This window comes from Prionailurus viverrinus, chromosome B2, assembly GCF_022837055.1.
Source record: "Prionailurus viverrinus isolate Anna chromosome B2, UM_Priviv_1.0, whole genome shotgun sequence".
In the NCBI taxonomy this organism is placed as follows: Eukaryota; Metazoa; Chordata; class Mammalia; order Carnivora; family Felidae; genus Prionailurus; species Prionailurus viverrinus.
In genome coordinates this window covers 72,525,186-72,540,894 of record NC_062565.1, presented here as the reverse complement: position 1 = coordinate 72,540,894, position 15,709 = coordinate 72,525,186, and positions in this window count along the sequence as shown.

Genomic DNA, 15,709 nt, shown 5'->3' with positions numbered 1-15,709 from the left:
CTTGCCTCACACTGAAGGTGGTTACTGCTTGAAAATAAAATCTTACAGTTTAAAAGGACTCTGAAGATTCTATTAATCTGTTCATTTCTCTATATAGCCATAACATTGAGAATTTAAGGTCATGTTGTGTAAGAAATTCTATAGCAATAAGGAAAGGAAAATGGAAGCAATGTGATAATTTTTCATATTTCTTAGGTTATTATAAGAACACCGACTAACATTTCTGAGACAAAAATTGAGACAAATGATTTGGCAAGGATAAGCATACTTCTAAGAGCAACAGAACACAAAATCAGAAGCTAGCTGATTCTGAAAACCTGGGTGTTATGGTGGCCATATCTCTAGGCAAGATATAGGAAAAGTCATTTGTGAATGCAATGTGTACAGTTGGCAGTTAGTAAAAAGTCGTTGAATTCAGTTTAGCCTGTCCATCATTAACCAGTTATTGTATACCTGCCAGGAAGAGGACAATAAGTGCAATTTCACATGAATTGCAATTTTAAAACCTAACAGTTGTGTGGTTGTATTTAGTTATGAAAAATAAGTGCTATTAGCAAACACTGACTACATTAAAATAATTTTAAACAGTCTTAAATCTTCAATTTTTGTCACCTGTATCTAATACTTACTATGTTGACAATTTTAGGCAAATCCAGAACTAAAGGTTGAATTCTTTTAACAAGTATCAATAATCATATTCCAAGCACAGAGTAGTGTAACTGCATTAGCTTATTTATCATTTTCATTGTCCCTATTCTCTTCCCCCTCCATTCTTCCTTCTACATAGTTATCAGAACAACCTTCTTAAAATGCTAACTTGATATTAATCTCCTATTTTAAACTCTTCCATGGTTCCAATGACTTACAAGTCAAAATCCATTTTTAAATCATGATATACAAGTTCCTTTACAATCTGGCTGCCACTTAACCTTTCTGTCTTATTTTCCTCTATCCCAATCACTCTCACCAAAACACCTATTTTTCTAGCTCACTAACACTCATAATTCCTAACATTTTGTGATGGGGTCATCAAATTACCCAAATCACAATCTGAAGAATGGTAAAAAATGGTATTTCTTTAGGTAGGAGGGAAAAGTTTTCAATCTACATGTTGGTTCCATAATCCTTAGATCATTGAACTTGGCTGAGATAACTCTGTTAGACAAATTCATCTTTAAGATATCTAAGTATATGGGATTAAGTAGGATCTTACACAATTATCTGTTAGACATACTCTCAATAAACTTACATGACTTTCAGATGGACAAACAGTAAAAATTTTGATGAATAAAGGCTGAAGATTATAGAAAACATAACTGTGGCCTAAATAAATTGGAGATTGTTTTTACATTAAAAAATCCAAAGGCAAGCCAGTGTTACGATTAGTTTATCTGCTAGTGATAATATGAATAAGAAGCTCTTTCTGGTTTTAGTGTACATCATTAGCATTTTGGGTTTTTGTCTTCATATTTCTAGCTTCATGGACAGAGGAAGGATGCCTCACGTATATGTTCACATATAAAGAAAGAAGAGAGGGCAAGGGTGGTCCCCACCACATCCCTATCTGATGAAGATAGAAAATCACTACATGAAAGTTCCAGCAGAAAAGTTCTCTTATATCTCATTGACCAATCTTGATCAGATATTCACTCTGGTCTGTAAGAGACATATAAAAACATAGTATCTGGCTTTTGCAACCTCACTAATGGAAAGGGAGAAGCGGGTTAGCAATGGATGTAGGTGCCTTTCTCCATGTTTTTTAGGAGTTGGCTTAGACTCATACGGTGTCCTCAGTAATATCCCTTGTCTACCTGACCACTGTTAACTTCATAACCTTTCTTGGATGACTTAAGCTCAACTTAGCTCTGACCAGTCTTTGAACCCCAAACATACACTAAGGTCTATGTTATTTACTTGTTACCGGCCCAGATGGCACAACCCAATGTATTTGCTGTAGAGTTTTTCATTCCTACTGCAACAGCTTCCTCTATCCTCAACACACAAGAATCAAGAATGTTCTAAAAAGCTGAATATCATAGTCTCCTCCATGTCCAATCACATTCTGATATCATGTTTATTTGTAACAGGGAAATCTCCCTCAATTGAGCTAGAGGCAACTGCAATTATCTCCTTCTGGAATTGAGCAAAAGTTCCCTGGTTCTTAAAGTTCCATATCTTCTGCAGCATTTCAAAGAGATTCTTTTCCTACCAGGTCAGCCTTGCACATATGTACTGGGAAGTATGTTAGAGGACCCTAGTATCTTCCAGCTTTTGCCTCTGTTCTCTCTCCTCCTATTACCTGAGTAATAAAGGAAAATAATTAAAAAATGAAGATACTTTTTTATTCCCTTCATACTATATCCTTCATCTCCCAAATTCCATTCTCATGGCTAAGGTTAAATAACGATCAAAGTCCTTTCTTAGAAGAAGAAGATTGTGATTTCACAAACAGAGAAAAAGCTCTAATATCCATTAGGCCCAAATGTTAATGTTAATGAGAATTAGAAGAATTTCAAAAGTCTTTATTCTCAAGGTCACCTGGGTGGCTCAGTCTTGAGGTTAAGCATCTGGCAGTGTGAGTTGGAGCCCCACATCAAGCTCTGCGCTTACAGCACAGAGCCTGCTTGGGATTCTGTCTCTCTCCCTCTCTCTGTCTCTCACTCTCGCTCTCAAAATAAACTTTAAAAAATACATAAATGAATAAAAAAATATTTATTCTCTCAAACCTATTTCCTGTTGGCAAAATCTTATTCTGAGTGTCCAAAGCTGAATATGAACATATTTGATTCTTTCTGGAACGATCTCATTTTTCAAAATGCTACCGTTAGAATTTAATGTTCTTACTTACAGCTGTATATTTAACACATGCTATTTACCCAGGCTGTTGTCTTTACTTCACTTGTCCCTTTCCATATTTGGAGATAATCCTAGACATCCTTAAAGACTCTTAAATGTCACCTCCACTATAAAACCATTAACAACTTAGAAGGGAGTTTTCTGCCCTTATTTGGGATCCAAAGAGTTTTGATGTATAATTTATAATTCATTCACATTATATGTATATGATTAATACTCTTTTTCCCTTTGAGGGAAATCTACAGCTAATTTAACTTTCTTTTCCTAAATCCAGGTAGGGATCCACAAATATGTGTTGAATGACTGCCTGATACCATAATTGCTTTTCCTAAGAATATATTTTACTTTTAAGTACCGAGACAATCCAAACTGCAGTTTGATTGTCACTGCTCTACTGAATGCTTTGGCAGAACAGTCTAGAACCACTCAGGCCAAGCCATGGTATTTTCCATAGTAGTCTGTGGAATAACCTTTGGATGTAAGCTTCATTTTAGTTGATTTAAATTATTTTAACATACTCCTTGATGAAAAAAGGAAGATTTGGGCATTGTTTTATTTTACGTAGTGGTTAAGAGTATTTAAAATAATATTTGATTTGATGTAATCAAGTTTGAATTTCTAAACTTCTGAATCCTACTGTTTTGGAGATTGAGACCTATCCAAGTGTTCTCATTATAGCTGGCCCTGGATAAAATGTTTAAAACCACCACAAAGTTTGGTGGGGGGGGGACCCCTAAGCAGTTAAAACAATGGTCCAAGGTGTTGCTACACTTCAATTTTGTTTCTGTAAAAGAAGCTTCAAAACATTATTGTTCATCTTAAAGAATACTCATTTATCTATTCTGTGAAATCCTAAATTAGATGTGTAACCAGCTTCCTTTTTGCAAAGGGTCTTACTTTTTAAAACCACATGTATAGGTTTTGCCGGTTTGTTAATCTGGTGTTGTCTTCAACTTTCTTTGGAACAACAGTCTCCCAGCTGCAATTATACATCCAGCCTAGAAGCCCACTGCCTGCGAGGCTTTCTCCAGTATTCCCAAATTTACCAACAGGGAAGCTTCAGTGTTCTCACAGAAAAAGCCAAAAGTTGCTTGAAGTGTTCCAGTATAAGTCATATTTTCCATTTTTATTTTAATATCTTTCTGACCCAGAGCCTTCCTTTTCTATCAAGACTAATTTCTTCGAAGCCCTTGGTTTTGAGATATTAAATCCCACCACAGTATTAGCATCTGATACTCTTAAAAAGCTCTTATGGTGAATAAATTTTCACTAAACACTTTAAATACTTTGTGGTCCTTAATGTTATGCTATATTTGAGTCAAGGAGTCATGGGACATATTTAAAAAGTCAAAGAATAGAGAAGTATATAGAATGGAAAAGTGATAGTCCCCCATTGCACTCCAATATATGCTGTAAATCCCTTCTGCCTTGCCAGAAGTAACCTTGATGCATTGTCTTCTTATGCTTTTCCTGTGCAACTCACAAATGTATTTATTCATGTGGATGCAGCTTTTTACACTTTGGATGATAGGAAGGATGAAACTCTGGGTCAACATCTGGCTTCCATTATATGTTGGATACTGTAGAAAATGAAGAAGCTCAAAGACAAATTGCACTCTTATCTCAGCCTCGATTTCTTCCTCTGATCACATACACACTAAGAAACACACATGCACACACACATACACACATACATGGATTTTTAATTAAGTGGTGTCATAACATGCACATTGTTCTGTGATATATTTTTTTGTTACTACTTCCTGGTCATCTTTCCATGTCAGAAGAATATATGATCATTCTTCATCTTTCTTAATGAGGATCTTAGAGAATGGATTTTTCCATAATTTACGTAATCATTCTTATATTCATAAATGCTTAAGTTGTTTACAGTTTTTCCTATTACAAAAAAAAATCCTCGAAATGCCTGTCTTTTTGCATGCATGTTTGCGCATGCATGATTTGCACATCTTTCTGAAAACAGATTTTAAGAAATGGAACCCAAAGGTGATACATATTTTTGTTTTTGATAGATATCACCAAATAACTACAAGAAGATCATAACAATTACATTCCACACTGTATAAAAATCCAATATTCCTCACATTCTCATCAATACCAGATAATAAAAGAGAAATCTTTATATTATATATGTATGAAAAATAAATTTATGAAAAAATGTACATTGTTGTTTGTATCTCCAATCTGAGAAGAATCACATTCAAAGTCTATTTGTTTCTTAAACTTTAAAACCACACATCAATTTTAACATAACCAGTCCAGAACACATCATTTCCCAGTTAAATGGAGTTACAATTGAGTTAGTTATATTAAAGAAAGTGCTCCTCTAACACAGAGCTCCTGGGACACAAAAGAATCTAGATCCTTTCATATCAAGAAAAGTCTGGAGGAGTTTTGCCCAATATTTTAATTTCTAGACCCAAACACATCACTTCTGCTCACTTCTGTTAACAAGAACTTGGGCATCCAACCACAAAGGAGGCTAGGAAATGTGGTCTAGTTAAGAAGTGAGATTCAACCACAGCTCTATTTTCATGGAAGAAGGGGGAATGAATTTGGTGAAATTATCTGACAACTTGAAATTGTCACATTCACTAAACCCCCAAATATCATAGTAATACTTAAGTAAATGAACTAAATTAGGGAGATAGCATTTCCTAAAGTCAAATCCAGGAGAAGATAGAATTGCTATGTTCAAAATTATGTTTTTATGTACATGTGTTTTAAATTGCATAGAAATTTTTCTTCCAATAATATTTTTAGGTGCTTATTAATTTCACCTCCTCGGTTAAGTTTATTCCTAGATAGATGGTTTATTATTTTATTATTGGTGCAACTGTAAATGGGATTGTTTTCTTAATTTCTCTTTCTTGCTACTTCATTATTAGTGTATAGAAATGCAACAGATTTCTATATGTTAATTTTACATCTGATGACTTCACTGAATTCATTTATAGTTCTAGTAGTTTTTTTAGTGGACTCTTGGGTTTTCTGCATACAGTATCATGTCATCTGTAAGTGGTGAAAGTTTTACTTCTTCCTTACCAATTTGAATGCATTTCCTTTTCTTATCTGATTGCTATGGCTAAGACTTCCAATACTATCTTGAATAAAAGTGGTAAGAGTGGACAGCATTGTCTTGTTCCTGATCTTACAGGAAAACCTTTTAGTCTTTCACCGTGGAGGTGATTTACTGAATAAGAAAAGATATTTGAAAATTATATATTTAATAAGGAGTTAATATTCAAAATATACAAAGAACTCATACAACTTGACACCTAAAAAACAAATAATCTGATTAAAAATGGGTAAAGGACCTGAACAGACATTTTTCCAAAGAAAACATACAGATGACCAACAGATGAAACGATGCTCAATATCACTAATCATCAGAAAAATGGAGATCAAAATCACAATGAGATATCAGCTTATACCTGTCAGAATAGTTAAAATAAAAAACACAAGAAATATAAAGTATTGGCAAGGATGTAGAGAAAAAGGAACTCTTGGGTACTGTAGGTGGGAATACAAATTGGTGCAGCCATTGTGAAAAACTGTATGGAGATCTCTCAAGAAATTGAAAATAGAAATATCATATAGTCTAGTAATTCTACTACTGGATATTTAACCAAAGAAAACAAAAACACTGGTTTGAAAAGATATATGCACCGCTATGTATGTTACAGCATTATTTACAATAGCCAAGGTATGGAAGCAACCCAAGTGTCTAGACAGATGAATGGATAAAGAAGATGAATTTTACTCAGCCATAAAAAAAAAAAAAGAATGAGATCTTGTGTTTTGAAACAAAATGGATGAATCTAGTGGATATAATACTAAGTGAAATAAGTCAGAGAAAGAAAAATACCATATTATTTCACTCATATGTGGAATTTAAGAAACAAAACAAATGAACTAAGAAAAAAAGAGGCAAACAGAACAACAGATTCTCAAATATAAAAACTGATAGTTTCCCAAGGGGAGGGAGTAGGGGATGGGTGAAAGAAATAAAGAGGATTAAAAGTACACTTACCTTGATTAGCACTGAGTAATGTATAGAATTGATGAATCATTATATTGTACACATGAAACTAATATAACACCATACTTTAATTATACTTCAATTTTTAAAAAGTGTTTAGTACTATTTGGTCCATCCTGGACCACCTAAAGTAACTAGCCATTTCTCCTTATCTGCCAAAATTTCCTACAAATATATTGCAATGGCTTAGAACAAAGTTCCCAGGACACCCCACTTGTCACACTTTTTTCTTCAATTTGTGGCATTTTCATCCCATGACTGTTCAATTCTAGGCCACTCTTTAAAAGTCTAAACAAAAATAAATTTGTAACTACTTAACATTTTGCAAGTACATACAAATAAGCCTAAAAAGAATTTAGTGGCTAGGAATAAAATTCATCAGATGTATGCTCTACAGCAAGAAGTCAATTCCAACGCTGGGCCTGGGATAGAGAATAGAGGAAGCCATAATCCCCTCTAGCTGGACTTACGCCTACACTGGAAGACATGCCTAACTCCTGTCTTGCTGGCACAATGAACACATTTAACTACAGGCATACAAAAGGGCCTTTATTGTTTTCTGGAAGATGATAAGACCAGCTGAATAGTTTAATGCCTTTTTTGGCAGTGAGACATGGAGTCAGAGATTTTTGGCAACTCTAAGGGAGCAATAAAATGGCCATGTGAAAAGGGCACTTTGAAAATATAGTAATGACAGCAATATAAGATGCATAAATGTGATCAAGATTTACTGCTGGAAATGTTACCATAGCTTCTGATGTGCTGTCACTCTCCTGAGCCTGGCAGCTAGTATTAGAGAAGGGAGTCCGCAGTAAGTACCAATAAAGGTAAATTCAGGACTTCAGTCTGAAACCTACTTCATTCTGACCTCATAATCAAGGTATTCTGTGTAATGTATGCATGAGCCAAGGACTGTATAAAAGGTGATACAATAACTAAGTACTCGACATAAAACAGAGGAGTAGGTAGTTTACCATTAACTTTACCAGATGGCTTCTTTAAGCACAGTCATAAATAATGAGTGAAAGTCATATAAAAAGAATCAAAGGAAGAGAATGAACAGACAGCTTCTTTAGCATGTTCATTTTATAAGACCCTAATGTTTTAAAGAAACTGCTCATTTTCTGGAGTTCACACCTCAATCTTATGCACCTCTGAAATTATACTGATTGATCTCTTCCATGTGCATAAATATCCTACATGCCCATGTTTGTTACCTAAAGATAAAATTTACTCCTGTTTTTAGCTTAGTATATATCCCTTTCCAAAAATGTAAATCTAGGACTTCCCTTCATTAGTGGGTAATTTTCTCCTTCCTGTTGAATGTCACTCACCCATGCCCAAGTGCTTAATGGGAAGCAGTTTATAGAAAGAAAACTCTGCCCAGGCCACCTGCCTGCCATTGGCTTTAATTTTCTTGCCATCTCAACCCCAATCTGCCTTTAGGAGATTGATGATAGGGTTCCAAGTGGATTATTTGTTTGATGGCTTTCTAACAGGGAGACAGTTCCAAGAGTCAGAATTGCAAAGGCCAATCTCATGCACATGTGTAACCCAAGCCAAATTACAGTCCAAATGGTTGATGGTGAAAGGCAACACATTAACCTGCAGTGACACCTGTTCACTGACACACCCTTTCCTGAACTCGAAAGGTCTGTTTCCTTTGAAATATTTATGGCACTGAAACTAAAGGTCATTCAATTCTTGTCTTTAATTTCGCATGATGATTAAAACTGACATTAAAAATAATGAAATCACTTTCAAAGGCAGAGGGTAAATATACAAAAATGTGTCCTTTCCACCATGAGAGAGGTAAAGGAAATATACATACAGGGTTGCGAAAGATAAATCTTATCTTACCCAATTTTAATGAGAGTTTTATTCAAATATCCAAATGACAGGTTCTGTGAAGCCTCTTCAGTTAGTCCATAGTAACCAAACTGAACATATTGCCTTATTCTATTATGTATATGTCCTCTTGACTGTCAAACTCTGGAGAACTCAAAACAAGTATGCAAGTAAAACTGAAAGAGGTTAATATCACAAAAGAACCTGCCACTAATAAAGGTCCTCTGTGTGCTGATTCTCAGAGACATGTTAATGGTCAAATTAATAAAAATAATTTTGTAATTTTTTCACCTGACACTTTAGATTTAAAAATTTTAAATTAAAAAAAATAATCAAGCATAAAAGGAATTTGTCATTTTGAAATAAAGTTAGTAACTTGGACTTTAGTTTCTTTTCTGTTTTCTTAGCGCTTTCTGCAATATTGACTCACCTGTGGTCTTGTCTTTTCCCATCAATCCATTGAAACTGCTGTCAACATGTGTGTTAATGACTTCTTTGTTATTAAATCCAAGTGACATTTTTTCACTTCTTAACCTACTTTACTTCTTATTCATCCAAACAATATTTACCAACTATCGACTAAGTGCCAGGTACTGCGTTAAGTGTGAGCATAAAGGTTGAAGTGGAGTTTATCGTAGAATAGGGGAGTTTGATATTAAACAGTTGCAGAAATGATTACTTGATTATAGCTATGACTAATGATAAAAAATTATAGTATGCAGTAAGAGCATATAATTGGAGATTTCAATTTCGGCAAAATTTCCTTAAGAAAATTATTTCTAAGCTGAAATTTAAAACTCTACTTCTCTACTCAAAAGTATCTATACACAACTATGCAGCTTACTTAGCTTTCATTTAGTCAATCAAATAACATCTCAACTATAAAAAACACAAAAACAAAAACAAACCAACAGCAAAAAAACAGAAATAACATCTCAACTAACCAGTATATTCATAGATACCATGTAATGATGCTCAATACTTATAGTAATAGTTATGGATGAGAAAAGAGCTGCCTCCCGGATCATCAAAACTTATTAATACTTGACTACTATAGTTTTAATGCTTAGTGTATTTTATGTTTGAAAAAAAAAAGTATTCACGTGGACGATATATTTACATTATTACTAGACCACCCTATTTCTTTTTTTAAATGTTTATGAATTTATTTTTTAGAGAGAATGCATGTGTGTAGGGGAGGGACAGACGGGGGAAAGAGAAAATCTCAAACAGGTTCCACGCTCAGCACAGAGCCCAACACAGGGCTCATTCCCACAACCATGAGATCATGTCCTGAGCTGAAATCAAGAGTCAGATGCTCAACTGATTGAGCCACACAGGCACCCCATAGACCACCCTATTTCTTAGCTAGGTTGTATAACAGTATATTAAATTATACCAGATTTTTTGTTTATTTCAGAGTTGTTAATATATGTATGTAGATATGAGTTTATATGTGTATGCGTGTATGATTGTGTGTGTGTGCATGCGTGTGTGTATCTGTCTTAGAGTTGAAGCTAAACATGTAAAGAATTCAGAGTTAGAAAAGCACTCAGGGCTCTCAAGTAATTTCTATCCAGCAGTCTGACATGCTAATATCTGATATTGACTGTGGTGTTAAAAATAGCATTTCTAAACACTTTTTGAGTAGCTTCTCCATATCAGGCTTTTTCTCCATAACACACTAACCTAAAACGGTGGGGTGGCACAGTGACTTAAAACAACAGATATTAATTAACTCTCAATTCTGCATGCTGACAGTTTAAGTTGGGCTTAGGTAGGCATTTCTTCTGCTCTAAGCCTGGCTCTAAAGCTTAGCTAGGCTCATTTAAACCAATAAACTGAGGCTAGAACATAGTGCAGTAAGCCTGATACATTAATAGACTGATAGGTAGGTTGGGGCTGATTAGTTTACAATGACCTTGACAGCAAGGCTGGGAGAATCAATGCTTCCTTCCACTTAGTCTCTCATTCTTTGGCATGCCAGCTCAGGCCTATTCATATGGTAGATACAAGTTGTTGTTTCTTTCTTTTCTTTTTTTCTCCTTTTAATGTTTGTTTATTTTGAGAGAGAGAGAGAGAGACAAAGTATGAGCAGGGGAGGGTCAGAGAGAAGAGACACAGAATTGGAAGCAGGCTTCAGGCTCTGAGCTGTCAAAGCACAGAGCCCGACGCAGGGCTCGAACTCACAAGCCGTAAGATCATGACCTGAGCTAAAGTCAGACACTTAACTGATTGAGCTACCCAGGCATCCCAGTAGGCACAAGTTTTTAAGAAAGAGAATAGAAATCTGCAGTGTCTGAAGTTCCAGGCTCAGAACTCACACACATCATTTCTACAACAGTATATAGACCAAAACGAGTCATAAGGCCAGCCCAGATTTATTTTTTTTTTTTGTTTGTTTGTTTGTTTGTTTGTTTTTTCTGAAATTTATTGACAAATTGGTTTCCATACAACACCCAGTGCTCATCCCAAAAGGTGCCCTCCTCAATACCCATCACCCACCCTCTCCTCCCTCCCACCCCCCATCAACCCTCAGTTTGTTCTCAGTTTTTAACAGTCTCTTATGCTTTGGCTCTCTCCCTTTCTAACCTCTTTTTTTTTTTTTTCCTTCCCCTCCCCCATGGGTTCCTGTTAAGTTTCTCAGGATCCACATAAGAGTGAGACCATATGGTATCTGTCTTTCTCTGTATGGCTTATTTCACTTAGCATCACACTCTCCAGTTCCATCCACGTTGCTACAAAAGGCCATATTTCATTTTTTCTCATTGCCATGTAATATTCCATTGTGTATATAAACCACAATTTCTTTATCCATTCATCAGTTGATGGACATTTAGGCTCTTTCCATAATTTGGCTATTGTTGAGAGTGCTGCTATGAACATTGGGGTACAAGTGGCCCTATGCATCAGTGCTCCTGTATCCCTTGGATAAATTCCTAGCAGTGCTATTGCTGGGTCATAGGGTAGGTCTATTTTTAATTTTCTGAGGAACCTCCACACTGCTTTCCAGAGCGGCTGCACCAATTTGCATTCCCACCAACAGTGCAAGAGGGTTCCCGTTTCTCCACATCCTCTCCAGCATCTATAGTCTCCTGATTTGTTCATTTTGGCCACTCTGACTGGCGTGAGGTGATACCTGAGTGTGGTTTTGATTTGTATTTCCCTGATAAGGAGCGACGCTGAACATCTTTTCATGTGTCTGTTAGGCCAGCCCAGATTTAATGGATAAATGAAAAGTCTCAACTCTTCATAGGAGAGGTAGTAAGATCACATTGCAAGATCATGAAAAAAAAAGTGGGAAGAATTTGTGATCATTCTTGCCATCCACCACAGTGAAGTAGGTGTCATTTCTTTTTATTTTACAGTGACAAACTAAAGCTGGAATATAGTCCAGTGCCTAACACAAAATAGACATTCAGTGAACATTATAATTTTTTTTCAAGGTTTATTTATTTTTGGGACAGAGAGAGACAGAGCATGAATGGGGGAGGGGCAAAGAGAGAGGGAGACACAGAATCGGAAACAGGCTCCAGGCTCTGAGCCATCAGCCCAGAGCCTGACGCGGGGCTCAAACTCCCGGACTGCGAGATCGTGACCTGGCTGAAGTCGGATGCTTAACCGAGTGCGCCACCCAGGCGCCCCTCAATGAACATTATAAAAGTAAAAGAGCGAATTCCTGAATAAACTGAATAATTAAATTAATGCATATTTAAATAGAGCTATGATTCAGGCCTGGATTGTCTGTCTCCGCGTCATTATTCTTCCTCATTACTCTACATTGGCTCCTGAATATAAAAAAGTCAAATGAGGAATAAAACTTGAGGAATGTCATGACAAATTTTAGTAGAGTCAGCCTGTGCCCAGCTGGAGACTCCCATTGCTGGCTACGAGAGAGCTATATATGAAGCAATAGTTGCAAAACATTGCGTAACAGACAGCACAGGACTGTGATCCCTGAGAGAAGAGAAACACACGAAGAAAAGTATACAAGCGCTCTGACTTGCTGCCTAGAAGTAGTTCCCAGGCTGCAATGCAGAGGGGGGGAGCCCAGGTAGAACCTAGCAGTCTTCCTAAGTTTGGAATTAGAGTTCCAAAGGGCCATGATCACTAGAATTCATAGAAATAAGTACTGGAGAGGAGAGAACTGCACAGAGAGAAAGCACCAGAGATTTATAGAAAAATATCTGTGAGTCTCTGGCTAAATACAGATCTGTGAATGCTGAAGAAATTACCCAAACCAGGAAAAGAATTACTGAAAAGTGGTAGGCTGAACAGGTTGTAGAGCTCAAATAGGGCTGGAAACAGTTCATACTCCCCAGAGATCAGAGTAGAGAGATTTAATAATACACAGGAAATTGGGTAAAGTCCCCAGAAGGACATTGCCTTAGTAGTGGGCTGAATTAGCTTGAGATAAAGGCTTATCTGGAGCTGAGAAAGCCTCAAAAGTTTAAATTGGTTTCAAGTACCTTAACCATATGTCAGAACAAAGTCCAACACTTTTTAAGTAAAGTTTAAGAAAACAAACAAACCCAGGATCCAACAATGAAAAGAATCACTATATCTAACATCCAATGAAAACTTATCAGCATGCAACAATCCAGAAAATATTTGTTCCATAATCAACAGAAAAACCAATCAACAGAAATAAACTCATATGTGACAGAAGTGATGAAATCATAGTCTTTAAAACAGTCATTATAAATATTATACACGTGTTGAATGAATTCAAGAAGTAGAGAAAAACATTAAAATGAAGAGAGAAATGATGTAAAAAAGACACAAAAGGAAGTTCATGAGGTGAAAAAAAGCAATATTTGAAATTGAAAAATAGATTGGATATAATTAAAAACAGAGTATATGAGTTAGTAGAAAAGATCAGTGAACCCAAAACCAAGAACATAAACTTCTTAAAATGAAGCACAGAAAGGTAAAAAAAGACTTAAACAAAAAAAGACCATCTCCTCCCTCCCCGCCAAAAGAGCATCAATAATCTGAGAAACAGTATCAAGTAGTCTAGTATACGTTCAGTTAAAATCTGAGAAATGGAAAGGTGGAAGAAAGGGAGAGAATATTTAAAGAAATAAGACTGAAATTTTGTCACATTTGATAAAACCCAACCCAGATATCCAAGAAGTTTAAGTAATCCAAGCAAAAGAAAGGAAAAAGTCCACACAAAACTGTGCATCAAACATAATTACTGAAAACCAGTGATAAAGAAAAAAAAAAATCTTAAAATCAGCCATGGGGATGGTGGTTGGGGGATGGGGGTGGGGACACATTATGTACAAAAGAACAAAGATATGAATGATAGCAGGCTTTTTGTCAAGGAGTACACAAACCAAAGCACAAAAGCATAATAACATCTTTAAAGAATGGGAAGAAAATTATAAACCTAGGATTCTATAGTTAGCAAAAAATCTTACAAAAATAAAGGCATAATTAAAAAGTTTTTCAGACGAAAAGAGATAAAAAGCCGAGAGAATTCATTGCCATTCGACATGCACAGAAACAAATATTTTTTTTTCAACGTTTTTTGTTTTTGTTTTTATTTTGGGGACGGAGAGAGACAGAGCATGAACGTGGGAGGGGCAGAGAGAGAGGGAGACACAGAATCGGAAACAGGCTCCAGGCTCTGAGCCATCAGCCCAGAGCCTGACGCGGGGCTCGAACTCCCGGACTGCAAGATCGTGACCTGGCTGAAGTCGGACGCTCAACCGACTGCGCCACCCAGGCGCCCCACAGAAACAAATATTTTAAAGGAAGTGATCAGGCAGAAGGAAAATGAAAACAGATGGAAACTAAAATCTACAGAAAAGAATAAAGAACGTTGGAAATAGTAAACATGTGGGTAAAGCAAAATCCTTTTTACATTGTTTTTGTCACTTATAAATCTCTTTAAATGATAATTATTTAAAGCAAAAATAATAATGTATTTTGGAGTTTATAAGATGTAGAAGTAAAATGGAAGACTGTGTTAGCAAGAAGGTTGGGAAATGCAACATGAAAGCGGCTGTAAGATTCTTATACTATATGTGAAGCTGTATAACATTATTATTTGAAAGTAGACTATGCTAAGTGGAAGATGTGTACTGTAAACCTGAAAGCAACCACTAAGAAAAATAAAGCAAAGAGGTAGACTTAAGAAGCTCATAAAGAAGATGAAATGAAATCATAAAAGTACTGACTATAAATGAAGGCAAAAAATAGGAATAAAATATCAAGGAAGTGTCAAATAGAAAACAAGTAACAAGATGGTAGCTTTATTGAAACTCTGTCAATAACCAAATGCTCAATTTTAAAGTCAGAGACTGTCAGGCTGAATTAAAAGAACAACCCATCTTTATGCTGTCTACAAGAAAGCCACTTTAAATAGGAAGACATAAGGGTACGTGGGTGTATCAGATGGTTAAGTGTCCAACTTCAGCTCAGGTCATGATCTCATGGTTCATGGGTTCAAGCCCTGTGTCGGGCTCTGTGCTGACACCACTTCAGATTCCTTGTCTCTCTCTGTCCCTCCCCCACTCATGCTCTGTCTCTCTCTGCCTCTTGGGGATAAATAAACATTAAATACATATAAATATTTATATATATATATATATATATATATATGAAAACATAAATAAATTAAAAATAATAGAATGGGATAAAATATACTTTGCAGACACTAAGCGTAACATAACTAGAATGACTATATTAATGTCACAGGAAGTAGGTTTTAGAAAAAGGAATGTTACCAGGAATAAAGAAGGACATCTCATAATCACAGAGGAATCAATTTATCTAGGGAACATACAACTCTAAATGTTAATGCACCTAATAAATACACCAATACATTTTGAACTTTAATATACATGAAGCAAGTACTGATTAAACTGAAAAGAGAAATAGATAATTTGAAATTATTGCTGAAAATTTCAATAATTTTCTCTCAGTAACAGA